This window comes from Scyliorhinus torazame, chromosome 29 (genome assembly GCF_047496885.1).
Source record: "Scyliorhinus torazame isolate Kashiwa2021f chromosome 29, sScyTor2.1, whole genome shotgun sequence".
Classification (NCBI taxonomy): domain Eukaryota; kingdom Metazoa; phylum Chordata; class Chondrichthyes; order Carcharhiniformes; family Scyliorhinidae; genus Scyliorhinus; species Scyliorhinus torazame.
This window is the reverse complement of record NC_092735.1, coordinates 31,897,494-31,924,605: the sequence shown is the minus strand read 5'-3', so window position 1 is coordinate 31,924,605 and position 27,112 is coordinate 31,897,494. Positions and strand designations below refer to the sequence as shown.

At 49.0% G+C, this 27,112-nt stretch overlaps 1 long non-coding RNA gene across 1 annotated transcript; it reads right to left on the bottom strand.

Annotated features, from left to right (window-relative positions):
- Positions 1–1,741: 1,741 nt before the first annotated feature.
- On the bottom strand, positions 1,742–25,770 carry LOC140404002 (uncharacterized). Its single transcript, XR_011938446.1, has 3 exons — positions 25,582–25,770; positions 13,263–13,360; positions 1,742–4,981 (listed from the first exon to the last, which is right to left on the bottom strand). It is a non-coding gene; the product is annotated as an uncharacterized lncRNA (long non-coding RNA).
- Between the last annotated feature and the right edge of the window lie 1,342 nt (positions 25,771–27,112).

Genomic DNA, 27,112 nt, shown 5'->3' with positions numbered 1-27,112 from the left:
ACCCACCCTTGAGGCGGTCAACCAGAATTTGTCGCCCACCTCAGAGACTAAATTTATGAACTTTTCAAATTTATGGACTCTCTGAATTGTTTTGGTGCTTTGTTTGACCATTTCCCTGGTTTATATATAGTGTTGATCTCGTTACTCTTGTTGCATACTTCTCTGCACCAGGCACCTTCCCATGTAAATAGTTTAGTTCTCATGTATGTAGTCCTGTAAATATGTCTTCGCACCCCACACGTAGTTAGGAACATTATCACCACACATTATTTATTGCTACAAACATACATTCTTTATATAAAAGGGGGGATGTCATAATATACACCAGTATATCATGGTGCAGACACACACACTGATGGACACACAGCGGGACCAATCAACACACACAACACCGCAGCCAATCACCAGTTAGAGCACACGCACTATATAGACCGAGGGCATCAGAGTTCCCGCTCATTCGGGATGCAGCCTCCTAGGAGGACAGAGCTTACAGCTTACAGCACAGATCTTCACCATGTGCTGAGTGCATAGACTGATTAGGACAGGCGTAGGTCTTTAGTTTAATCGAACATCGTGTTAACCCACAGTGAAAGTATGTTCAACAGTTTCTAACTTAATAAAATAGTGTTGCACTATTTTAAGTGTTGGTGGCCTGTATGTGTTCCATGGATCCAGAGCATCCAATACATCGGGGGGGGGGGGGGGGAAGAGAGGAGAAGAGAGGGTTGGGGAAGAAATGAAATGAAATGAAATGAAAATCGCTTATTGTAGGCTTCAATGAAGTTACTGTGAAAAGCCCCTAGTCGCCATATTCCGGCGCCTGGTACGGGAATTGAACCGTGCTGCTGGCCTGCCTTGGCCTGCTTTAAAAGCCAGCGATTTAGCCCAGTGAGCTAAAGCGCCTTGCCACCCCAGCCATAGCGAGAAGGTCAGAAGCTGGAGTCAGAGGTTTCAATGATGTAATAAGCTGGGGATGAGGTTGGAAGCAGGCCTCAACCGGAGTATTGTGGCCAATTCCAGGGTCTGGCATTGAAGGACGTACGTGGAGGCTTTGGAGAGGCTGCAGAAAACCCTCCCGAGGATGGTTCCAAGGGCGGGGGTGGGGCTTCAGTTACCAAGGTAGATTGGAGAAACTGGGGGTGGTTCTCCTCGCAGGAGGGAAGGATGTGAGGAGATTTGGTAGAAGTGCTCAAAATCATGAGGGGCCGGGCCAGAGAGGAAATGTGGCCATTGACGGAAGGGTCAAGAACCAGAGGTTAAAGGTGATTGGCAAAAGAACCGGCGGTGATGGGAGGAGAAGCTTTCTCACGCTCATGCTTGCCACCAGCTCCTCCAGGGCAATTAGGAGTGGGGAACAAAGGCTAACCTCGCCAGAGGCGGCACTGGTGGGGAATTTAAAAATGCAGCAAATTATCTGGGATGCGTTGCTCAAGAGTGTGGCAGAGGCAGGTTTAATCGTGGCTTTCACAAGGGGGAATTGTGTCAGCATCTGGAGGGAAAAGAAAAATGCAGGTCTATGGGGAAAGGACAAGGGAATAAGACTAGTTGAGTTGTTCTTGCAGAGACCCAGCATAGACACGATGGGCTGAATGGCAGCCTCCGCTGCTGTAACCGGCCTATGACTCTTGGATTGAGGATGCGACATGGACCTTTCCCTTGCCGCTAAAAATACTTGTCCTATTTGATGTCTGAGAATTCCGCGATGCAGCAGCCCTCAATTCCCAATTAAGCAGCCATTAAATTGTCGCAGCATTTTGATACATTTATTATATTAAAAAATATTTATCCCAGCAGCGTTGGTTCAAAACAAAACTAGATTGTCGCCAGGTGGCAAGTCCCTGGGCCGGAGCTGATACCGATCGGCTGTGACTTCATCAGAGGTTCACTGAAGACTGGGCGATGCCCTTAGTAGATGTTCCCGTTGCAGAGTGGCTGAATCTTCGAGTGGCGATTGTTGGTTGACAAATCTGTGCGGGTGGGCGCAAGGAACAGGAGGAGGCTGCAAATGCCCCAGGGTGGGGGGGAGGGAAACGGTAGCCAACTGGTGGATGGGCATGATTACATAAAACATACAGTGCAGAAGTTGGCCATTCGGCCCATCGAGTCTGCACCGACCCACTTAAGCCCTCACTTCCACCCTATACCCATAACCCAATAACCCCTCCTAAACGTTTTTGGATACTAAGGGCAATTTATCATGGCCAATCCACCTAACCTGCACATTCTTTGGACTGTGGGGGGAAACCGGAGCACCCGGAGGAAACCCACGCAGACACGGGGAGAACGTGCAGACTCCGCACAGACAGTGACCCAGCGGGGAATCGAACCTGGGACCCTGGCGCTGTGAAGCCGCAATGCTATCCACTTGTGCTACCGTGGGGTAGATATTCCCCTGGTACAGGCACTTGCGATTCTCTGTGCTGCTGCTGTGATTGCTGGTCTGTGTTTTGTGGGAGGGAGAATTGGCAGAGAAACTTCAACATTTGACTTTGCTTTTTATTTTATAATTTTTCTCCTTGCGTGCATCCTCCATGATGGCTTCGCCATTTGGGATGGAGAATTGAAGCAGTGACCTGAACCATGACGACCTGATGGAACCTGCCCATGCAAGGCATGGTCTTGCATTAAAAAACAGTTACATCACGTGGTGACATGTTGCCCTGAATGCTCAAATTCCTAAATCCTAAATCTCGCAAATGTTGACATGAACAGGATCTTTCGCCAGGAATGGCGTGTCGTGGAGTTCAGGGCAGTTTGTCTGTTACGGCCCACGACAAACACACACGTCTGATGTGCTACATCGTAGCTCTCGCTGAGCAATGGAAATCTCAAATCAAATGTGAAGATTCTAGTCTGCTGTCCCTTTAAGAATGAACAAATCTCATCACCAGACCACACCTGGAGTATTGTGGGCAGTTTTAGTTTCCCTTCCTAAGGAAGGATATGTTTGCCACAGAGGGCAGTGCGACGAAGGTTCACCGCGCCGATTCCTGGGGATGTTGAGATTGTCCGGTGAGGAGAGATTGGCTCTGTGCTCCCTAGAGTTTCGAAACATGAGAGGTGATCCCATCGGAGCAGCGAAAATTCTTACAGGGCTCGACATGGATAGGATGTTTCCACTGGCTTTGGGAGAGGGGGTGTGGCCATAGAACCAAGGGACATGGTCTCGTCTCAAAACGGAGTTGACTATTTAGGACTGAGTTGAATATTTGGAATTCTTGACCCCAGAGGGCTGTGGAGTATGTTCAAGACTGAGATTGAAGGTTCTAGGTATAAAAGATAACAAAGGATAGGGGGATCGTGCAGGGAAAATGGTGTTGAGGTAGAAGATCGGCCATGATCCAGTTGAATGATGGAGCAGGTTCGAGGGGCCAAATGGCCTACTCCCATTTCCTTTGTTAATGAACAGTGACCCTTGAGTTGGTATTGGGGCTAGGAAGCACTTGGCTTTTCATAAATTTGCATTACGCCACTCGGTGCGCGACCCGTAAAGGGAGGTATGCAAACCCGAATTTATCGAATGGCTTTACTGTCCTAAAACTGCCCAAGCTTCTTCACAGGGTGGAGACTGGACACCAAATGACAGATGAGGGGGGTGGGGGGGGGGGGGGTGGAAACCAAAATGTGGCTGAAGTGGTTGGTGGCTTTTGGAGCAATGGTTAAAGCTCCAGAATGTCGTGTCTCGCCACCTTTGCTGCTAAAAATCGAATATGAAGGTAGATGGGGATTTGGGGGGTGGGGTGTTGAAGGACATTGCTGCAGATGATAAAGCCTTTGTACCTAAAACATAATTCGCTCGGCTGCACCTGATTATTTTATCAATTGCCGAAAGAAATCCTGATCTCTTTCGAAAGAGAAAATGCTGGAAAATCTCAGCAGGTCTGGCAGCATCTGTAGGGAGAGAAAAGAGCTAACGTTTCGAGCCCGATGACTCTTTGTCAAAGCATCGGACTCGAAGCGTTCGCTCTTTTCTCTCCCTACAGATGCTGCCAGGCTTGCTGAGATTTTCCAGCATTTTCTCTTTCGTTTCAGATTCCAGCATCCGCAGTAATTTGCTTTTATCCTGATCTCTTTGCTGCACTGGAATAGGCCTCGCTCTCTCACGCAGCAAAGAATGGTAGAGGGGAGACTCCGATAAATGTTGAAGTACTGGTGGCGTTTTTCACTGCCCGGACTGAGGGTGGTTCATTCTCCGCTCCGAATGGGAAGGGCGTAAACTGGGCAAACGTCGCACTCAACTGGGCAAACGTCAAAGTGGAGTTTCGGGTGACTGTAAAAGATCCTGTCCTGGCAACAACTGAAGGAGAAATTGAGGGCAAAAAACAGAAGAGCAAGAAGAAAACTTGGATGGGTGGGTAATGTGGGACTGTGGCTTGGATAATGCCAACTAAGGCTACAGTGCCAATGAACGAACAAACCAATCCGGTCGCGCTTTGGAAGAAGGGCAGATTACTCGATCAATATTTCCAGCAAATACCTTTGTAACTGGTTAAATGAGGTCGGTACTTCTTCTGTTTGACTTGTTCGCAGATGGAACTTAATTGTTTGTGGAGTGTTTGGGAACATTTAAGAGTTGCAACATGGCTCAGTATACATGCAAGTCTTTCCATCTTTGGCAGTGAAAGTTTAAAAGAAGAAGACTTAATGTCTTAATTAATTAATTAATTGCACTTAATGTCAAGGGTCGAGGACGTCGTCCTTGAATTCGAAGTGCACCATAGCATGTGCCTGACTTAGCGTCACTCCAATGGGAGGCTGCTGGAAGTCACACGTGTCAGATGGGATGGATCCTTCATAAGTTGTGTACCTCATGGTCGTTTATACAACAAGATAAAATCAGAATGCAACAACTCAAGGCGACTATTCTGTTGTGGATTATTCGCCGAGGAAGAGGTTTATTAGTGAGTGGGAGGTAATGGGAAAACGGAGGTGCTTGGGAGAAGGGCCAGTGATGAAATGGTCCGCCCAGAGACGCAGATACCTGTGGGGGGGAAAAAACAAGTATGTTAATTGAGCAGTGCATATCCTATTTCACATTAAAAGGGTTGATGAGTGGGACCGTTACTAGCTACCTCGCTCTGGTGGTGGTCTGTTGTCGTTCACCCAGAGAGGCCACGTTGCTATGGGAACAGGCTCTTTTAAGTGCACGTTGTAACCCGGAGCTATGGATAGCGATGGCAGAGGTTCTAACTTTCTCTCCCATCATTGGCTGACCAGGAATCTCTCCCACTCTTTCCGTATGGTGGAAGGGTTTGCAGGTCGACACTCAACCTGTTTGGCTGGATTGCGAATGCATCTTCCGTGGCCATCAAGCTGCTGGAGTGGGACACAAACCCAGTGCTCCTGGCTCCGAGGTAGCGATGCGACCCACCGCAGTACATGACCGCCGAAGACGGAGCAACGGAAAATGTTAATAGGACTGAGAATGTTTGAAGACTAGAGATGGAACCTCAGATGTGCTACGACGCCAGCCCAAAGACACCCAGGTGACCTTTCTAATCCCACCTTCCTGCACCCTGTCCGTAGCCCTGTAGCTTACAGCACTTAAGATGCAGATCCAGGTACCTTTAAGAAGAGTTTAGGGTCTCTGCCTCCACCACCAACTCGGGCAGTGAATTCCAGACTCCCTCTACCCTCTGCGTAAAAAGGTTCTTCCTCATGTCCCCTCGACACCTTCTGCCACTTATCTTGAATCTATGTCCCCTGGTTCTGGAATTCTCCAGCACGCGAAACAATTGTATCCTGTCCCCCCCGATCTCTTTGCCTCATAATTTTGCACAGCCCCTGGGCGACACGGTGGTGCAGTGGTTAGCACTGCTGCCCCACGCCACCGAGGACCCAGGTTAAATCCTGGCCCCGGGTCATTGTCCGTGTCGAATTTGCACGTTTCACCCTCACAAAACAAAGGGTAGGTGGATTGGCCACGCTAAATTGCCCCTTAATTGGGGAAAAAAAAAGAATTGGGAACTTTAAATTTATTTTAAACAATAATAATTTTGTCCAACTGTCACCCCTCAGACTAATTTATTCCAAGAAAAATAACCCCGGCCTCTCCAATCTCCTCGTACCTACACTTTTCTAGCCCCGGCAACATTCTTGTAAACCTCCTCTGTACTCTGTCCGGAGCAGTTGCATCCTTCCTGTAATGTGGTGACCAGAACTGCCCACAATACTCTAGCTGTGGCCTCACCAGTGTTTTATATAATTCCAACATTATATCCTTACTTTTATATTCTATACCTCTGCCAGTGAAGGAGAGCTTCCCATAAGCTTTCTTAACAACCTTCTTTACTTGAACTGATGCGTGGGCGAGTGATTGCTTGTATCAGCCAAGTTTTCCTCAAGTTTCCTGACACGATGGAGAAGAGAGATGGAGGATAATTCTCCAGAAAGTATTTCTTCTCGTAGTTACCAGGCATTGTGAAGGGATTGTTTGCCTCATTGATAAATATTTTGTGGGTGGAGTTGGGGGGGGAGTGATCGCAACATAAGAAATAGGTGGTTACACGGCCTCACCAGTCAGTGAGACCATGGTTTGTCTCAATGATCAGAGTGGTGATGTTCTGCCAAGCCATGGAAAATTAAGCATTAGGATTGCCGGCCCTCTAGGGCTGTCCAGGACTCTCGCGGGATTGAGGATTAACCTGGTCGACACAGCAATGCAAGAGACAAATCATAGCGGCTTAAAAAAGGTTGAGTTTTTTTTTTCTTTTGGGAGATGTGGGCATCACGCGTTGGGCCAGCGTTGATTGCCCGTCCCTTATTGCCCCTGAGAAGGTGGTGGTGAGCCGCCTTCTTGAACCGCTGCAGTCCTTGTGGTGCAGGTACACCCACTGTGCTGTTGGAATCATAGGATCCACATAGTGCACAAGGAGGCCATTCGGCCCGTCGAGTCTGCACCAACCTTCAGAAAGAGCACTCTCCCTAGGTCCATAACCCTGCAACCGAACCTGCCCATCCCTGGACACTAAGAGGCAATTTATCCGCGGCCAATCCACCGAACCTGCACATTTTTGGACTCTGTCGATTTCGGCGGGAGAACAGCTGGTGAGTGGTGAGTCAGTTTCAGCGGGAGCATTGCGGAAGGAGGTTGCTGGGAGGTAAGTCAACCTTTAAAAGCACTTGTCTTTGCAGGGGCAGGCCAGTCGATTTGGGCGGGAGAACAGCTGGTGAGTGGTGAGTCAGTTTCAGCGGGAGCATTGCGGAAGGAGGTTGCTGGGAGGTAAGTCAACCTTTAAAAGCACTTGTCTTTGCAGGGGCAGGCCAGTCGATTTTGGTGGCGTGAGAACAGCTGGCTGGTTAGTCAATTTCAGCAGGAGCTGAGAATTTTTCTTTTTTTTTATTTTAAATTAGTTTTTTAGGCGGGAACAGGAAGTCGACCCGCGGACGTCTGGGAAGACCCTCCCCAATAAATTCTGGTGGAGAGGAAACCCGAGACACTACACGTGTAGTGTCTCCCACCCGCCCTCCTCCTCTAACCTAATAATAAAACCCATTGGTCTGAGGTAAGTACCATATTTTATTATATTATTATTATTTTTTAGCCAGATCTTGGTAGAAAGTTAGAGGAATGGCAGGGAAGGGAGTGCAATGTTCCTCCTGCAGGATGTTTGAGGTGAGGGATGCAGTTAGTGTCCCTGCTGATTTTACCTGCAGGAAGTGCTGCCATCTCCAGCTCCTCCAAGACCGAGTTCGGGAACTGGAGCTGGAGTTGGAAGAACTTCGGATCATTCGGGAGGCAGAAGGGGTCATAGATAGCAGCTTCAGGGAATTAGTTACACCAAAGATTGGAGATAGGTGGGTAACTGTAAGAGGGACTGGGAAAAAACAGTCAGTGCAGGGATCCCCTGCGGTCGTACCCCTGAGAAACAAGTATACCGCTTTGGATACTTGTGGGGGGGACGACTTACCAGGGGTAAGCCATGGGGTACGGGCCTCTGGCACGGAGTCTGTCCCTGTTGCTCAGAAGGGAAGGGGGGAGAGGAGCAGAGCATTAGTAATTGGGGACTCTATAGTCAGGGGCACAGATAGGAGATTTTGTGGGAGCGTGAGAGACTCACGTTTGGTATGTTGCCTCCCAGGTGCAAGGGTACGTGATGTCTCGGATCGTGTTTTCCGGGTCCTTAGGGGGGAGGGGGAGCAGCCCCAAGTCGTGGTCCACATTGGCACCAACGACATAGGTAGGAAAGGGGACAAGGATGTCAGGCAGGCTTTCAGGGAGCTAGGATGGAAGCTCAGAACTAGAACAAACAGAGTTGTTATCTCTGGGTTGTTGCCCGTGCCACGTGATAGTGAGATGAGGAATAAGGAGAGAGAGCATTTAAACACGTGGCTACAGGGATGGTGCAGGCGGGAGGGATTCAGATTTTTGGATAACTGGGGCTCTTTCTGGGGAAGGTGGGACCTCTACAGACAGGATGGTCTACATCTGAACCTGAGGGGCACAAATATCCTGGGGGGGAGATTTGTTAGTGCTCTTTGGGGGGGTTTAAACTAATGCAGCAGGGGCATGGGAACCTGGATTGTAGTTTTAGGGTAAGGGAGAATGAGAGTATAGAGGTCAGGAGCACAGATTTGACATCGCAGGAGGGGGCCAGTGTTCAGGTAGGTGGTTTGAAGTGTGTCTACTTCAATGCCAGGAGTATACGAAACAAGGTAGGGGAACTGGCAGCGTGGGTTGGTACCTGGGACTTCGATGTTGTGGCCATTTCGGAGACATGGATAGAGCAGGGACAGGAATGGATGTTGCAGGTTCCGGGGTTTAGGTGTTTTAGTAAGCTCAGAGAAGGAGGCAAAAGAGGGGGAGGTGTGGCGCTGCTAGTCAAGAGCAGTATTACGGTGGCGGAGAGGATGCTAGATGGGGACTCTTCTGCCGAGGTAGTATGGGCTGAAGTTAGAAACAGGAAAGGAGAGGTCACCCTGTTGGGAGTTTTTTATAGGCCTCCTAATAGTTCTAGGGATGTAGAGGAAAGGATGGCGAAGATGATTCTGGATATGAGCAAAAGTAACAGGGTAGTTATTATGGGAGATTTTAACTTTCCAAATATTGACTGGAAAAGATATAGTTCGAGTACAATAGATGGGTCGTTTTTTGTACAGTGTGTGCAGGAGGGTTTCCTGAAACAATATGTTGACAGGCCAACAAGAGGCGAGGCCACGTTGGATTTGGTTTTGGGTAATGAACCAGGCCAGGTGTTGGATTTGGAGGTAGGAGAGCACTTTGGGGGCAGTGACCACAATTCGGTGACGTTTACGTTAATGATGGAAAGGGATAAGTATACACCGCAGGGCAAGAGTTATAGCTGGGGGAAGGGCAATTATGATGCCATTAGACGTGACTTGGGGGGGATAAGGTGGAGAAGTAGGCTGCAAGTGTTGGGCACACTGGATAAGTGGGGCTTGTTCAAGGATCAGCTACTGCGTGTTCTTGATAAGTATGTACCGGTCAGACAGGGAGGAAGGCGTCGAGCGAGGGAACAGTGGTTTACCAAGGAAGTGGAATCTCTTGTTAAGAGGAAGAAGGAGGCCTATGTGAAGATGAAGTGTGAAGTTTCGGTTGGGGCGATGGATAGTTACAAGGTAGCGAGGCAGGATCTAAAGAGAGAGCTAAGACGAGCAAGGAGGGGACATGAGAAGTATTTGGCAGGAAGGATCAAGGAAAACCCAAAAGCTTTCTATAGGTATGTCAGGAATAAGCGAATGACTAGGGAAAGAGTAGGACCAGTCAAGGACAGGGATGGGAAATTGTGTGTGGAGTCTGAAGAGATAGGCGAGATACTAAATGAATATTTTTCGTCAGTATTCACTCAGGAAAAAGATAATGTTGTGGAGGAGAATGCTGAGTCCCAGGCTAATAGAATAGATGGCATTGAGGTACGTAGGGAAGAGGTGTTGGCAATTCTGGACAGGCTGAAAATAGATAAGTCCCCGGGACCTGATGGGATTTATCCTAGGATTCTATGGGAGGCCAGGGAAGAGATTGCTGGACCTTTGGCTTTGATTTTTATGTCATCATTGGCTACAGGAATAGTGCCAGAGGACTGGAGGACAGCAAATGTGGTCCCTTTGTTCAAAAAGGGGAGCAGAGACAACCCCGGCAACTATAGGCCGGTGAGCCTCACGTCTGCAGTGGGTAAAGTCTTGGAGGGGATTATAAGAGACAAGATTTATAATCATCTAGATAGGAATAATATGATCAGGGATAGTCAGCATGGCTTTGTGAAGGGTAGGTCATGCCTCACAAACCTTATTGAGTTCTTTGAGAAGGTGACTGAACAGGTAGACGAGGGTAGAGCAGTTGATGTGGTGTATATGGATTTCAGCAAAGCGTTTGATAAGGTTCCCCACGGTAGGCTATTGCAAAAAATACGGAGGCTGGGGATTGAGGGTGATTTAGAGATGTGGATCAGAAATTGGCTAGCTGAAAGAAGACAGAGGGTGGTGGTTGATGGGAAATGTTCAGAATGGAGTACAGTCACAAGTGGAGTACCACAAGGATCTGTTCTGGGGCCGTTGCTGTTTGTCATTTTTATCAATGACCTAGAGGAAGGCGCAGAAGGGTGGGTGAGTAAATTTGCAGACGATACTAAAGTCGGTGGTGTTGTCGATAGTGTGGAAGGATGTAGCAGATTACAGAGGGATATAGATAAGCTGCAGAGCTGGGCCGAGAGGTGGCAAATGGAGTTTAATGTAGAGAAGTGTGAGGTGATTCACTTTGGAAGGAATAACAGGAATGCGGAATATTTGGCTAATGGTAAAGTTCTTGAAAGTGTGGATGAGCAGAGGGATCTAGGTGTCCATGTACATAGATCCCTGAAAGTTGCCACCCAGGTTGATAGGGTTGTGAAGAAGGCCTATGGAGTGTTGGCCTTTATTGGTAGAGGGATTGAGTTCCGGAGTCGGGAGGTCATGTTGCAGCTGTACAGAACTCTGGTACGGCCGCATTTGGGGTATTGCGTACAGTTCTGGTCACCGCATTATAGGAAGGACGTGGAGGCTTTGGAGCGGGTGCAGAGGAGATTTACCAGGATGTTGCCTGGTATGGAGGGAAAATCTTATGAGGAAAGGCTGATGGACTTGAGGTTGTTTTCGTTGGAGAGAAGAAGGTTAAGAGGAGACTTAATAGAGGCATACAAAATGATCAGGGGGTTGGATAGGGTGGACAGTGAGAGCCTTCTCCCGCGGATGGATATGGCTGGCACGAGGGGACATAACTTTAAACTGAGGGGTAATAGATATAGGACAGAGGTCAGAGGTAGGTTCTTTACGCAAAGAGTAGTGAGGCCGTGGAATGCCCTACCTGCTACAGTGGTGAACTCGCCAACATTGAGGGCATTTAAAAGTTTATTGGATAAACATATGGATGATAATGGCATAGTGTAGGTTGGATGGCTTTTGTTTCGGTGCAACATCGTGGGCCGAAGGGCCTGTACTGCGCTGTATTGTTCTATGTTCTATGTTCTAAACCGGAGGAAACCCACGCAGACACGGGGAGAATGTGCAGACTCCGCACAGTCACCCGAGGCCGGAATTGAACCCAGGTCCCTGACGCTGTGAGGCAGCAGTGCCAAGCACTGTGCCGCCGTGTTGTAGAGTTCCTTGATTTTGATTCAGTGACAACAGTGATATATTTTCAAGTCAGGAGGCCGAGTGGCTTGGAGGGGAACATCCAGGTGGTGGTGTTCCTACGTGGCTGCCACCCAAGGTACCAGAGGTCTCGGGTTTGGAAGGTGCTGTTGAAAGAGCTTTGGTAAGTTGCCGCAGTGCCACTTGTAGATTATCATAGAATTTACAGTGCAGAAGGAGGCCATTCGGCCCATCGAGTCCGCACCGGCTCTTGGAAAAAGCACCCTACCCAAGGTCAACACCTCTACCCTATCCCCATAACCCAGCAACCCCACCCAACACTAAGGGCAATTTTGGACACTAAGGGCAATTTATCATGGCCAATCCACCTAACCTGCACAACTTTGGACTGTGGGAGGAAACCGGAGCACCCGGAGGAAACCCACGCACACACGGGGAGGATGTGCAGACTCCGCACAGACAGTGACCCAAGCCGGAATCGAACCTGGGACCCTGGAGCTGTGAAGCAATTGTGCTGTCCACAATGCTACTGTGCTGCCCAAAAGGTGAATGTCAGGAGTGGGACATTCCTGACACACACGGCTGAAATTGTGCATCAATGGTGAAGGGAGCGAATGTTGAAGGTGGCGGATGGGGTGCCAATCAAGCGGGCTGTTTGTCCTGGATGGTCAAGCTTTCTGAGTGTTGGAGCTGCACTCATCCAGGCAAGGGCAGAGTATTCCATCAGAATCCTGTTTTGTGCCAGTTGGCGGACAGGCTTTGGGGAGTCAGGAGGTCAGTTTCTCTCCATAGGACTCCCAGCCACTGATGTGCTCTTGTAGCCACAGTGTTTACATGGCTGGTCCAGCTAAGCCTCTGGTCAATGGTGACCTCCAGTATCATAGAATTTACAGTGCAGAAGGAGGCCATTCGGCCCATCGAGTCTGCACCGGCTCTTGGAAAGAGCACCCCACCCAAGGTCAACACCCCCACCCCATCCCCACAACCCAACTTCAACACTATCATTCATTTTTTATAAAAACATTCTAAGGTGGGGGGGGGGAGATTGGAGGCTGAGGGTTAGAATTGCTGGTTTTCTGGGTGGGGACAGTTAGAAGTGGGAGACCACACAACAAAACCTCCAGGAATATGTCCAACTAGAGTTAGGTAACGGGACAGCACATGGACGACACAGCATCTGCATCAGTTCCCCAGGATTATGTAACCGCAGTTGGGGATGTGAGAAAGTCCACCTCCTTGACTGTTCCCACCTTTTGACTGGTTTAGGGTGCAGCGGCACGGTAGCGCAGTGGTTAGCACTGGCGCTTCACAGCTCCAGGGTCCCGGGTTCGATTCCCGGCTTGGGTCACTGCCTGTGCGGAGTCTGCACGTTCTCCCTGTGTCTGCGTGGGTTTCCTCCGGGTGCTCCAGTTTCCCCCCACAAGTCCCGAAAGACGTGCTTGTTAGGTGGATTGGACATTCTGAGTTCTCCCTCCGTGTCCCCGAACAGGCGCCGGAATGTGGCGACTAGGGGATTTTCACAGTAACTTCATTGCAGTGTTAATGTAAGCCTACTTGTGACAATAAGGATTATTATTATTATTATTTCAGGAGATACCCAGGTGAAGCAGGTTAGCAGCAATGGATAATTACTGCCCAAACACGGACACCAAACTGATCGTAGAATAGACGCTCACCAGTCAGCTGTTGTTAAACTTTAAATCCTAACGTTTTCATGCAGTTTTTGTAGGCCTCAGTTGCTTCTTTGCAATTTTCTTCACCTTTATCTGTGATGCTGCAAACCATTAAAATAAAATAAAAACACCAAAGTTAGACGGGGATTCCGAGGCCCAAGCCCCATGCCAAATCCCGACCCCTACCCTGACCGCCAAGAAAACCGATATAAGGTGACTGGCAAAGCAGTAACTGTGGTCGCCAGGAGAAACTTTCTCACGCAGCGAGTGGTTAGGATCTGGAATGCACCGCCTGAGAGTCTGGTGGAGGCAGGTTCAATTGAGACCTTTAAGTGAGAATTTTAATTATCTGAAGAGGGGACAATTGTCGGGCTGCGGGGAAAAGGCATTGGTGACGGAGGGAGCGAAAGTTGAAGGTGGCGGATTGGGTACCGATCAACTGGGCTGTTTTGTCCTGGATGGTGTCAGGCTTCTTGAGTGTTGTTGGAGCTGCGCTCACTCATAGAACATAGAACATAGAAAATACAGCACAGAACAGGCCCTTCGGCCCACGATGTTGTGCCGAACCTTTGTCCCAGATTAATCATAGATTATCATTGAATTTACAGTGCAGAAGGAGGCCATTCGGCCCTTTGAGTCTGCACCGGCTCTTGGAAAGAGCACCCTACCCAAACTCAACACCTTCACCCAACACCAGGGGCAATTTGGACATTAAGGGCAATTTATCATTGGCCAATTCACCTAACCCGCACATCTTTGGATTGTGGGAGGAAACCGGAGCACCCGGAGGAAACCCACGCAGACACGGGGAGGACGTGCAGACTCCGCACAGACCCACAGTGACCCAAGCCGGAATCGAACCTGGGACCCTGGAGCTGTGAAGCAATTGTGCTATCCACAATGCTACCGTGCTGCCCTTGAGAACAAATAAATCTACACTATATCATTTAACCGTAATCCATGTACCTATCCAATAGCTGCTTGAAGGTCCCTAATGTTTCCGACTCAACTACTTCCACAGGCAGTGCATTCCATGCCCCCACTACTCTCTGGGTAAAGAACCTACCTCTGATATCCCTCCTATATCTTCCACCTTTCACCTTAAATTTATGTCCCCTTGTAATGGTTTGTTCCACCCGGGGAAAAAGTCTCTGACTGTCTACTCTATCTATTCCCCTGATCATCTTATAAACCTCTATCAAGTCGCCCCTCATCCTTCTCCGTTCTAATGAGAAAAGGCCTAGCACCCTCAACCTTTCCTCGTAAGACCTACTCTCCATTCCAGGCAACATCCTGGTAAATCTTCTTTGCACCTTTTTCAAAGCTTCCGCATCCTTCCTAAAATGAGGCGACCAGAACTGTACACAGTACTCCAAATGTGGCCTTACCAAAATTTTGTACAGCTGCATCATCACCTCACGGCTCTTAAATTCAATCCCTCTGTTAATGAACGCGAGCACACCATAGGCCTTCTTCACAGCTCTATCCACTTGAGTGGCAACTTTCAAAGATGTATGAACATAGACCCCAAGATCTCTCTGCTCCTCCACATTGCCAAGAACTCTACCGTTAACCCTGTATTCCGCATTCATATTTGTCCTTCCAAAATGGACAACCTCACACTTTTCAGGGTTAAACTCCATCTGCCACTTCTCAGCCCAGCTCTGCATCCTATCTATGTCTCTTTGCAGCCGACAACAGCCCTCCTTACTATCCACAACTCCACCAATCTTCGTATCGTCTGCAAATTTACTGACCCACCCTTCAACTCCCTCATCCAAGTCATTAATGAAAATCACAAACAGCAGAGGACCCAGAACTGATCCCTGCGGTACGCCACTGGTAACTGGGATCCAGGCTGAATATTTGCCATCCACCACCACTCTCTGACTTCTATCGGTTAGCCAGTTCGTTATCCAACTGGCCAAATTTCCCACTATCCCATGCCTCCTTACTTTCTGCATAAGCCTATCATGGGGAACTTTATCAAATGCCTTACTAAAATCCATGTACACTACATCCACTGCTTTACCTTCATCCACATGCTTGGTCACCTCCTCAAAGAATTCAATAAGATTTGTAAGGCAAGACCTACCCCTCACAAATCCGTGCTGACTATCCCTAATCAAGCAGTGTCTTTCCAGATGCTCAGAAATCCTATCCTTCAGTACCCTTTCCATTACTTTGCCTACCACCGAAGTAAGACTAACTGGCCTGTAATTCCCAGGGTTATCCCTAGTCCCTTTTTTGAACAGGGGCACGACATTCGCCACTCTCCAATCCCCTGGTACCACCCTTGTTGACAGTGAGGACGAAAAGATCATTGCCAACGGCTCTGCAATTTCATCTCTTGCTTCCCATAGAATCCTTGGATATATCCCGTCAGGCCCGGGGGACTTGTCTATCCTCAAGTTTTTCAAAATGCCCAACACATCTTCCTTCCTAACAAGTATTTCCTCGAGCTTACCAATCTGTTTCACACTGTCCTCTCCAACAATATCGCCCCTCTCATTTGTAAATACAGAAGAAAAGTACTCGTTCAAGACCTCTCCTATCTCTTCAGACTCAATACACAATCTCCCGCTACTGTCCTTGATCGGACCTACCCTCGCTCTAGTCATTCTCATATTTCTCACATATGTGTAAAAGGCCTTGGGGTTTTCCTTGATCCTACCCGCCAAAGATTGTTCATGCCCTCTCTTAGCTCTCCTAATCCCTTTCTTCAGTTCCCTCCTGGCTATCTTGTATCCCTCCAATGCCCTGTCTGAACCTTGTTTCCTCAGCCTTACATAAGTCACCTTTTTCCTCTTAACAAGACATTCAACCTCTCTTGTCAACCATGGTTCCCTCACTCGACCATCTCTTCCCTGCCTGACAGGGACATACATATCAAGGATACGTAGCACCTGTTCCTTGAACAAGTTCCACATTTCACTTGTGTCCTTCCCTGCCAGCCTATGTTCCCAACTTATGCACTTCAATTCTTGTCTGACAACATCGTATTTACCCTTCCCCCAATTGTAAACCTTGCCCTGTTGCACGTACCTATCCCTCTCCATTACTAAAGTGAAAGTCACAGAATTGTGGTCACTATCTCCAAAATGCTCCCCCACTAACAAATCTACCACTTGCCCTGGCTCATTACCCAGTACTAAATCCAATATTGCCCCTCCTCTGGTCGGACAATCTACATACTGCGTTAGAAAAGCTTCCTGGACACACTGCACAAACACCACCCCATCCAAACTATTTGATCTAAAGAGTTTCCACTCAATATTTGGGAAGTTAAAGTCGCCCATGACTACTACCCTATGACTTCTGCACCTTTCCAAAATCAGTTTCCCAATCTGTTCCTCCACATCTCTGCTACTATTGGGGGACCTATAGAAAACTCCTAACAAGGTGACTGCTCCTTTCCTATTTCTGACTTCAACCCATACTACCTCAGTAGGCTGATACTCCTCGAACTGCCTTTCTGCAGCTGTTATACTATCTCTAATTAATAATGCCACCCCCCCACCTCTTTTACCACCCTCCCTAATCTTATTGAAACATCTATAACCAGGGACCTCCAACAACCATTTCTGCCCCTCTTCTATCCAAGTTTCCGTGATGGCCACCACATCGTAGTCCCAAGTACCGATCCATGCCTTAAGTTCACCCACCTTATTCCTGATGCTTCTTACGTTGAAGTATACACACTTCAACCCCTCTCCGTGCCTGCAAGTACTCTCCTTTGTCAGTGTTCCCTTCCCCACTGCCTCATTACACGCTTTGGCGTCCTGAATATCGGCTACCTTAGTTGCTGGACTACAAATCCGGTTCCCATTCCCCTGCCAAATTAGTTTAAACCCTCCCGAAGAGTACTAGAAAACCTCCCTCCCAGGATATTGGTGCCCCTCTGGTTCAGATGCAACCCGTCCTGCTTGTACAGGTCCCACCTTCCCCAGAATGCGCTCCAATTATCCAAATACCTGAAGCCCTCCCTCCTACACCATTCCTGCAGCCACGTGTTCAACTGCACTCTCTCCCTATTCCTAGCCTCGCTATCACGTGGCACCGGCAACAAACCAGAGATGACAACTCTGTCTGTCCTGGCTTTTAACTTCCAGCCTAACTCCCTAAACTTGTTTATTACCTCCACACCCCTTTTCCTACCTATGTCGTTGGTACCAATGTGCACCACGACTTCTGGCTGCTCACCCTCCCCCTTAAGGATCCTGAAGACACGATCCGAGACATCCCTGGCCCTGGCACCCGGGAGGCAACATACCTTCCGGGAGTCTCGCTCGCGACCACAGAATCTCCTATCTATTCCCCTAACCATTGAATCTCCTACAACTATTGCTTTTCTATTCTCCCCCCTTCCCTTCTGAGCCCCAGAGCCAGACTCAGTGCCAGAGACCTGGCCGCTAGGGCCTTCCCCCGGTAGGTCATCCCCCCCAACAGCATCCAAAACGGTATACTTGAAACGGCCACGAGGGATCCCTGCACTGTCTGCCTGTTTGTTTTTTTCCCCCTGACTGTAACCCAGCTATTCTTGTCCTGTACCTTGGGTGTGGTTACCTCCTTGTAACTCTTCTCAATCACCTCCTCTGCCTCCCGGATGATCCGAAGTTCATCCAGCTTCAGCTCCAGTTCCCTAACACGGTCTTTGAGGAGCTGAAGTTGGGTGCTCTTCCCGCAGGTATAGTCAGTGGGGACACCGGTGGTATCCCTCACCACCCACATCCTACAGGAGGAGCATGTAACTGGCCTAGCCTCCATCCCCTCTTACCTGACAGAATATAGCTGACCTGTGGACTAACTAGATCTCCGCCCTCCGACCCTGCTCCCAGTCAGCTACACTTTCTGTAAACTCCTGGCTCTCTTCGCACTCTTTGCGGAAATGTCGGAAACAAAATGAAAGGAGCACCTTACTCCCTCCTCACCTAACTCCCTCAGTCACCAAACTCTCGCTATAGCACTCAAAAAGCACCAAATTCAGCACTCCCTCAGTCACCAAACTCTCACTATAGTACTCAAAAAGCACCAAATTCAGCACTCCCTCAGTCACCAAACTCTCACTATAGCACTCAAAAAGCACCAAATTCAGCACTCCCTCAGTCACCAAACTCTCACTATAGCACTCAAAAAGCACCAAATTCAGCACTCCCTCTGTCACCAAACTCTCACTATAGCACTCAAAAAGCACCAAATTCAGCACTCAGTGCAAACAAAGTCTGCACTGTAGGGGATCACTTTTATACTGTGAATCTAGCCTCTGAAAACTGGCCTAATCCAATTAACTAATTAACAAGCTCCAGCTGCAAGTGCCTACAAGTAGAAGCCTGTTTAAAGCTTATTGAAAATTCACCTTCTTCTAAACCAAACAGCAACTTTTAAGCTAATTAACTAAATAAAAGAAAGACTAAACTTTAGATAAAAATGAAGCCTTATACTCCCTCGGTCACCAAACTCTCACTATCGCACTCAAATGCACCAAATTCAGCACTCAGTGCAAACCAAAGTGCAAACCAAACCCAGGCAAGTGGAGGGTATTCCATCGCCCTCCTGACTTGTGCCTTGTAGATGGTGGACAGGCTTTGAGGGTGGCGTCAGGAGGTGAGTTACTCACCGCGGGATTCCTAGTCTCTGAGCTGCTCTGGTAGCCACAGTATTTATATGACTAGTCGAGTTCAGCTTCTGATCAATGTCAACCCCCTAGAATGTTGACAGGGACTTGGGTTAGGTGTTCACTTGCAGAGAGCTGTAATGCACACGATGGGGAGAATGGCCTTCTGTGCTGTAGCCATTCTCTGAGATGAAACATTTTTCCCAATGTACTCTGTCTCCAGTGTCCATGGGGGAGCAGGTTGTACACAAAGAGTTGGGTTGAAGGTTAAGGGAGTTGAGGGGATTAAAGGTGAGACGGAAATCAGCCAATCTAAGGGGAGCATAATTTCCTGAATTATTGACAGTGAAATACTCGGGTGGAAGTTGGCGACCTGGGGCCTGTGGACAGGTTCAGCGGTGATGGTGTCCTGCTGAAACTTTCTTGTTCTGGACATGAGGGCCTACAAATGACCCAAAGTGGCATTTGCAATCAGGAGGGCACAGGGCGATTGTTAAGTGCTAAATTCGGAGTGCTGTGGCAGGCTCCGAGGGTCAGAGCTGAAGCACAACTGTCGGGGCAATGGTTCGCTCGTCCCAAGCATTAACCGTAAGCAGCATGTGGCCGGTTGGGGAATGCAAATGTGGTTGAGATCTCCTCAAGGAGGGCATCCAGAAACAATATCTTAAAATGATATCCAGGCCATTCAGGAGCGATAGCTGGCATCACCTTTCCATAAAACACGGTCATCGAAATCTGGAACTCTTCCCACTCCAAAGAAAAGGTGTGGATTCTGGGGCTGTTGTGTCTTCCACCCCTCTCCGGTTGTGCAGGGGGTGGGGGGGGAGCCCGTTGTCCGGGTCGTCGGTCTCCCTCTCTCGGGGGTGGCCGGGGACCCCTTAGCTCGTGGGCCTGCCGGCTCGCTCGCTCGCTGCTCCTGGAAAGAGCACCCTACCCAAGGTCCACGCCTCCACCCTATCCCCGTAATCCAGTAACCCCACCCAGCACTAAGGGCAATTTTGGACACTAAGGGCAATTTATCATGGCCAATCCACCTAACCTGCACAACTTTGGACTGTGGGAGGAAACCGGAGCACCCGGAGGAAACCCACGCACACACGGGGAGGATGTGCAGACTCCGCACAGACAGTGACCCAAGCCGGAATCGAACCTGGGACCCTGTGAAGCTGTGAAGCAATTGTGCTATCCACAATGCTACCGTGCTGCCCAATTTAGCGTGGCCAATCCACCCAACCTGCACATCTTTTGGGTTGTGGGGGCGAAACCCACACAGACACGGGGAGAATGTGCAAACTCTACACGGACAGTGACCCCGAGCCGGGATTGAACCCGGGTCCTCAGCGCTGTACTCCCAGTGCTAACCACTGCGCCACAATAGGAAGTAGTTGAGGCCAAAACGTTGTGTGATTTCCAGATGGAATTAGTTATAGCTCTCGGGGCTAAAGGGGTCAGGGGATGGTGGGGGCGAGGCGGGATCAGGGTATTGTATTTGATGATCACCCATGATCATAACGAATGGTGGAGCAGGCTCGAGGGGCTGAATGGCATCCACCTGCTTCCATCTTCTATGTCTGAAATGTTAAAAACAGAATTTTGTATTAATGGTATGAAAGGGCTATCTGCCGAGTGTGGGAGTAATGGATTTGAGGCACTGATCAATCATGGCTTAAGTAAGGGGCTGAATGGCCTCCTCCATTTCTACGTTGTCCAGTTATTTGTTGTTTGACGGTGCTATGACAAAAAGCAGAGTGTGCCTGTGATTGTTTTTTTGATGGTTGTGAGTGTTTTACTGCCTTGTTTGGATGTGACAGGTGTTGGAAGTGGATATGTACAACATGTGCAGTACATGCCCCCACATTGTGCGAGTGCATGTGAGGCATTTTCCACTAAAATTAGTGCGTGCGGCTAAAACAGGTCACATCTTTGGCTGGGCAGCAGTAGGAAGGAGCTTTGCACCTCACATAAACCGTGTTAAACTGGGCAGCTCCAACAGAGAGCATACGATTCCCCCAGCGTTCATGTTCCTCAACTTGCTAACCACAACATTCGTACTACAATTAGAGGTCAGGCTTGTTCTAAGCCTATTAAACACTGGCGTGCGAGGGCAAAGCAACATTTTCCGATTGCATACTCACAGAGAATTTGTACAAAAATGTTCCATAGATTGATCAGGGTGACCCAGAAACCCAGCACTAATGATCAGTCAGACTTCATTAGACAAATACAACGCAGAGACAGCAGCAGCCAGCCAGAAATACTTCCCTGGTCTCATCAGTTGACAGGAGCTGAGTCAGCTCGCAACTCGACAGTTTAAATTACCCATCGGCGTGGCATAGCCCTCAATCCCTGCCCTGAGGGTGGCCACGCCAGATAAGCAGGCAAAGTCACTGTCAGCTCAAATTAGGGAGCAGAGCTTGAGGTTAAAATAACACGAGGCAGAGAGAGGCCGGGCACGCTACCAAACCGGCGGAAGGAAGGTTGTTTTTTCTGAGGGTGTTACTCCTGAATGAAGCATCTTCGCTGCTGAAATGTTGGAAGATCTTTATTCTCTGTAACTTTCTTCAGTTTTATGTCTCCAAATTTTCCACATTATGTCTCCAAAATTTCCACACATTCCAAGGTAGCAGCCATCAACTACTTCACCACGGTGCCCAGCTCTAGTTGTTGAGTGTCCCCAGACTACTCAACTGTGGGAGGCGCCACTCGCCAGGAAGACTATTAAAATAAATTGAACTCGTTTGAGAGTTGGGATTACTATTCCAGTGTCATTACCAAGAGCAGCGATTAACTCGCCTCCTGGCTTTCCGAATCCTGTCCACCCATCTACAACATCTACAAAGCACAAGTCAAGAGTGTGATGGAACACACTCCACTTGCCTGGATGAGTGCAGCTCCAACAACACTCAAGAAACTCCCAACACCATCCTGGATGAAGCAATCCACTTGATTGGCACCCCATCTACCACCTTAAACATTCTTTCCCTCCACCACCGACGCACAGAAGCAGCCGTGTTTGGGATTGTTTGGTCTATCTGATTGAAAAGATCAGGGGCGAAATTCTCCGGTATCGGCGCGATGTCCGCCGACCGGCGCCAAAAACGGCGCAAATCAGTCGGGCATCGCGCCGCCCCAAAGGTGCAGAATGCTCCGCATCTTGGGGGGCCAAGCCCTAACGTTGAGGGGCTAGGCCCGCGCCGGACTGATTTCCGCCCCGCCAGCTGGCGGAAGTGCCCCGCCAGCTGGCACGGAAATGACATTGCCGGGCGGCGCATGCGCGGGAGCGTTAGCGGCCGCTCACGGCACCCCGCGCATGTGCAGTGGAGGGAGTCTCTTCCGCCTCCACCATGGTGGAGACCGTGGTGAAGGCGGAAGGAAAAGAATGCCCCCACGGCACAGGCCCGCCCGCGGATCGGTGGGCCCCGATCGTGGGCCAGGCCACCGCGGGGGCACCCCCTGGGGCCAGGTCGCCCCATGCCCCCCCCAGGACCCCGGAGCCCGCCCGCGCCGCCTTGTCCCGCCGGTAAGAGAGGTGGTTTAATCCACGCCGGCGGGAAAGGCATCCTAGCAGCGGGACTTAGGCCCATATGGGCCGGAGAATCGCGGGGGGTGGGGGGGGCCCGCCAACTGGCGCGGTGCGATTCCCGCCCCCGCCGAATATCCGGTGCCGGAGAATTCGGCAACCAGCGGGGATTCATGCCAGCCCCCGGCGATTCTCCGACCCGGCGGGGGGACGGAGAATCTCGCCCGTGATATCTGAAATCCAGTTACTAACATTCTTGCTGCGAGTTCAGGAGTTTGTGGATTTGGGCTTTAGACCCGCATTCAAGGACCTAATTTTGTACCATAACCCGTGACCTGGGCAATATCCAGACTTGGGCTGACAAGTGACAAGTAGCATTCACACCACACAAGTGCCAGGCAATGATCATTTCAAAGAGAGAATCAAACAATCGTCCCATGACTTTCAATGGCATTACCGCTGAATCTCCCACAATCAACATCCTGGGGTTATCATGGACTAGATACTGAACTGGACCAGCCATATTAATACTGTGGGTATCAGCGCAGGTAAGTGGCTGAGAATTCTGCAGTGAGTAACTCACCTCCTGACATCCCAAAGCCTGACCATCATCTACAAGATATAGATCAGGAGTGTGATAGAATACTCTCCACTTGCCTGGATGAGCGCAGCTCCAACAACACTCAAGAAGCTCAACACCATCCAGGACAAAATAGCCCATCAACCACCTTAACCATTCATTCCCTCCACCACCGACAAACAGTGGCAGCCGTGTGTACCATCTCCAAGATGCACTGAAGCAAGGTTCCTTCGACAGCACCTTCCAAACCCACGACCACTACCATCTAGGTGGAAAAGAACAGCAGATACCTGGGAACCCCACCACCTGCAAGTTCCCCTCAAAGCCACTCACCACCCTGACTTGGTGGGTGTACCTGCACCACATGGATTGCAGCGGTTCAAGAAGGCAGCTCATTACCGCTGCCTTCGAGGGCAATCAGGGATGGGAAACAAATGCTGACCGAGCCAGCAACGCCCACATCCTGTGAACAAATAATTATTTTTTTAAAGTGAGGGAACACAGCATTGAGGGAGATGTTCCAGGTGAAATATTAAACTGACATTCCTGTCTGTCCTCTGTATGAAAAAGGTGATGAGCGATCTGAAGAACAGGTGAGGTGCCCTGATCAACATTCCTTCCTCAACCAACACCATCAAAGACATATTTAACAGGTTTTGCTGTGCGCGGGATCTTGCTGCGTGCACTTTAGCTGCCACATTCCTGGACAGAACATTCGGGGCTTCAGAAGTAATTGGCTATTGAGCATGTTGGAACATTCTGAGGATGGGAAAGGGGATATGTAAATGCCAGTCCCCCTCTGCTGCTTGCAATGAGACACCAATCTGCTATTGACCAAACGCTTCACGTCCTAACTTAATGGAAACAATTAAATGCCCGTTAAAGAACATTTCCACCACCAAGTGGTTTCCTATCTCTATCAAAGGGATTCATGAGGGAGTTTGCTGACAAAGCAGGTATCTCATGGCCTAGACTGATATTAACCCTTCCCAACCAGAGGCTGTATAACCTATGGACTCATTAAAGGGTTCACAGAAATATGTCAAAGGAAACTTGTTCTTTACTACCCGAGGTATGTCCAGACAAGGAGCCCATTCCGTCCATCTCGCTGATACTTCCATAGAAACATAGGCGCACCTCAATCCTGCCGCATCCCACTCCCCGTTTAAATCAATGTTCTATCTTAACCATTGGAATATCACTCAAAAGTTTAACCAAGTTGGTGCCTCTGTAACCAGTCCTATATTTCCCTGGTTACCAACGTATCCCCGCCTCCTGCCCATTGTAACAGAGTTTGACTTCTTCAATTCACTTAAATATCATCAGTGCCTCTATACAGGATCATTTCGTTCATCCCTCTTTCATCGTAGAATCATAGAATCCCTACAGTGCAGAAACAGGCCATTCAGCCCATCCAGTCGGCAACATTCCTTGGAAAGAGCACCCTACATAAGCCCACGCCTCCACCCTATCCCCATAACCCTACCTACCCTTTTGGACACCAAGGAGCAATATAACGTGGCCAATCCACCTAAACTTGGACTGTGGGAGGAAACCGGAGGAAACCCTCGCAGACACGGGGAGAACGTGCAAACTCCACACAGACAGTCACCCGAGGCCGGAATTGAAACCGGGTCCCTTGAGTTGTGAGGCAGTAGTGCCAACCACTGCGCCACCCTTCCAAAACAGAATCATTCATTTCTGATTTTTCTCCCCTCCTATTTCAATGCCAGGCCTCGTGATTCTGCATTAACCTAAAATGGATGCCCTTCTTCGTCGGGGCCTGTTCAAACGGCTTGTAGTTGAATCTAAAAAGATAACTTACTTCAGGAAATTAGATTTCAACCTTCAATCGAATAAATCTATCAAAGTAAAAAGTGTGGGTCGAGCTGACAAGCAGCCGAGATGAGCCATTCTGCATCGAGGACTTTCTCAGTTCCTCATACAACACAACAGTAACTTGCATTTATATAGCACCTCCGACATAGTAAAATGTGGTTCATTGGAGCATTATCAAATTAAATTCGACAGGCCTCATAAGGAGGGTGGGGTCTTGAAGTGGCATCTTAAAGGAGAAGGGAGAGGCGTTGAGGATTAGGGAGGTTGGGGCCCAGGCAACTGACAACATGGGCGCCAAATGGTGGAGCGTTTAAAATTGGGGGGTGCTCAAGACAGCAGGAAACCTAGAATCCGGGAGAAACTTGAGAGGGTGGCGATGTTTCACTGCCAACACTGGGGGCTTCCTATGTTGCTGCAAATGTGCCAGGTTATGGGTAATTACCAGTTCGGTGAAGAGGCTCCCTCCTCTTGCATCAGGTGGTGTGAATGAAAGGCCAATAACGGCTCAATAACCCTGATCGGAATTCCACACCGATTCCCGGAAAGGGTTAATTCGGAGTCGATGCTATGCGAGGTGTCAGGTCGATCAGGCAAAGTCATTTACACTGCTGGAACTGGGAAGATGCGTTAACTGCGAAGCCATTCTGTCATTTAACCCCACACTCAGTCATGTAAAAAAAAAACATACGTTTTACCATGGCGCTTCCCATGCTACCCGTAACATTGCAATTGGACAGGAATGTTTCTTAAAGCCCTTTGACAAGCTCACCATTTCTCCATGGCCGCTTTGAGTTCCACGCAGGGAGCCTCGGAGGGTGCAGCTGGGGCCTTGTCCGTCTCGGCTGCGTGGACGCTCTCCTGATCTTTATTAGCTGACATGGTGAGGATCCTCTGAATTGCTGGCTCCCTCTTTCTTTCTCCGTTTCTCTCTCCCTCCCCTCCCCACCTCCCCTGAAGTTGAAGAGTGGAAGATAATTTGTTTGTCAAATGACGGCAGCAAGGGCGGAGGTCACCCGTGGGGCAGGAGAGATAACGTGACAGGCTTGGCGAAAGCACAGCTTATTTAACTCGGGGCAGGTTTGTCCAATGGGACTGGTTTAGGCATGTGTCCCTATTTAACCATCTGAGGGCCAGGCCAAACGGCAAATCAGTTATTAGTTTGCGGGTTACAGCTAACCTGGAGCTTTTCCTTCAGCGTCAGTGTGTCGTGGGTTCAAGTCCTCCTCCAGAGGCTCCACAAATGTTCGGGCCGATACTCCCAGTGCGGTACTGAAAGAGTCCTGCACTGTCAGTGGGGCCTTCTTTCAAAGGAGGTGTTAAACTGAGGTCTCATCTGCTCTCTCAGACTGAATAAAGAGCAGGGCAGCACGGTGGCACAGTGGTTAGCACTGTTGCTTCACAGCGCCAGGGACCCGTCTTGTGTCACTGTCTGTGCGGAGTCTGCACGTTCTCCCCGTGTCTGCGTGGGTTTCCTCCGGGCGCTCCGGTTTCCTCCCACAAGTCCCGAAAGACGTGTTTGTTTGGTGAATTGGACATTCTGAATTCTCCCTCTGTGTACCCGAACAGGCGCCGCAGTGTGGCAATGAGGGGATTTTCACAGTAACTTCAGACACTAATAAAGATTATTATATTATTATTTATCCCCTCAATCAAGGTTGATGCATTTCCTACATTGCAGAAATTACTAAAACTGACTTGTGGCGCACTTTGCGATATAAATGCTAGCTGTTCCACTCATAGTCAGTCATTTAAAAAATATATGTTTTTATTAGTTTATTTTTACAAGTAATGCAACACAGGTACAGTACAACATAAATGCTTCTGACTACACGAGCACAGAAAACGACAGGAGAACATCAATGCAGCTGTTTCTTAAACTTAGTGCCTCCAACCACACAATAGAGAAAAAAAAACATAAGCTTGAGAATAAGATAAGGCCATGTTGACATGGTCATATGATGCACACCTTCATGTGTAGCGAGTTCAAGACAGCGCAACATAACTAATGTAAAACCTTGTCGGAGCAAGTCAGACATCACAGAGCCTATAAATTTGAGATATTGGTCCCATACTTTTCGGAATCCATCCGATTTAGAATGGTGCATGCAATTTGTGTCACAGTAAGCTGCAATGATGTTCCTGAACATACTGTTGTAGAAAACCATCTCGTATACATTCCAGGAATTCACCCTCCACAGCATCAGGACTAATTAGGCTTACCCATTCCAAATGTAGATTCAAGTCCCCCATGGTTATGCTTGTTACATGCACATCGAATGATCCTGTGACCTACGTCATGC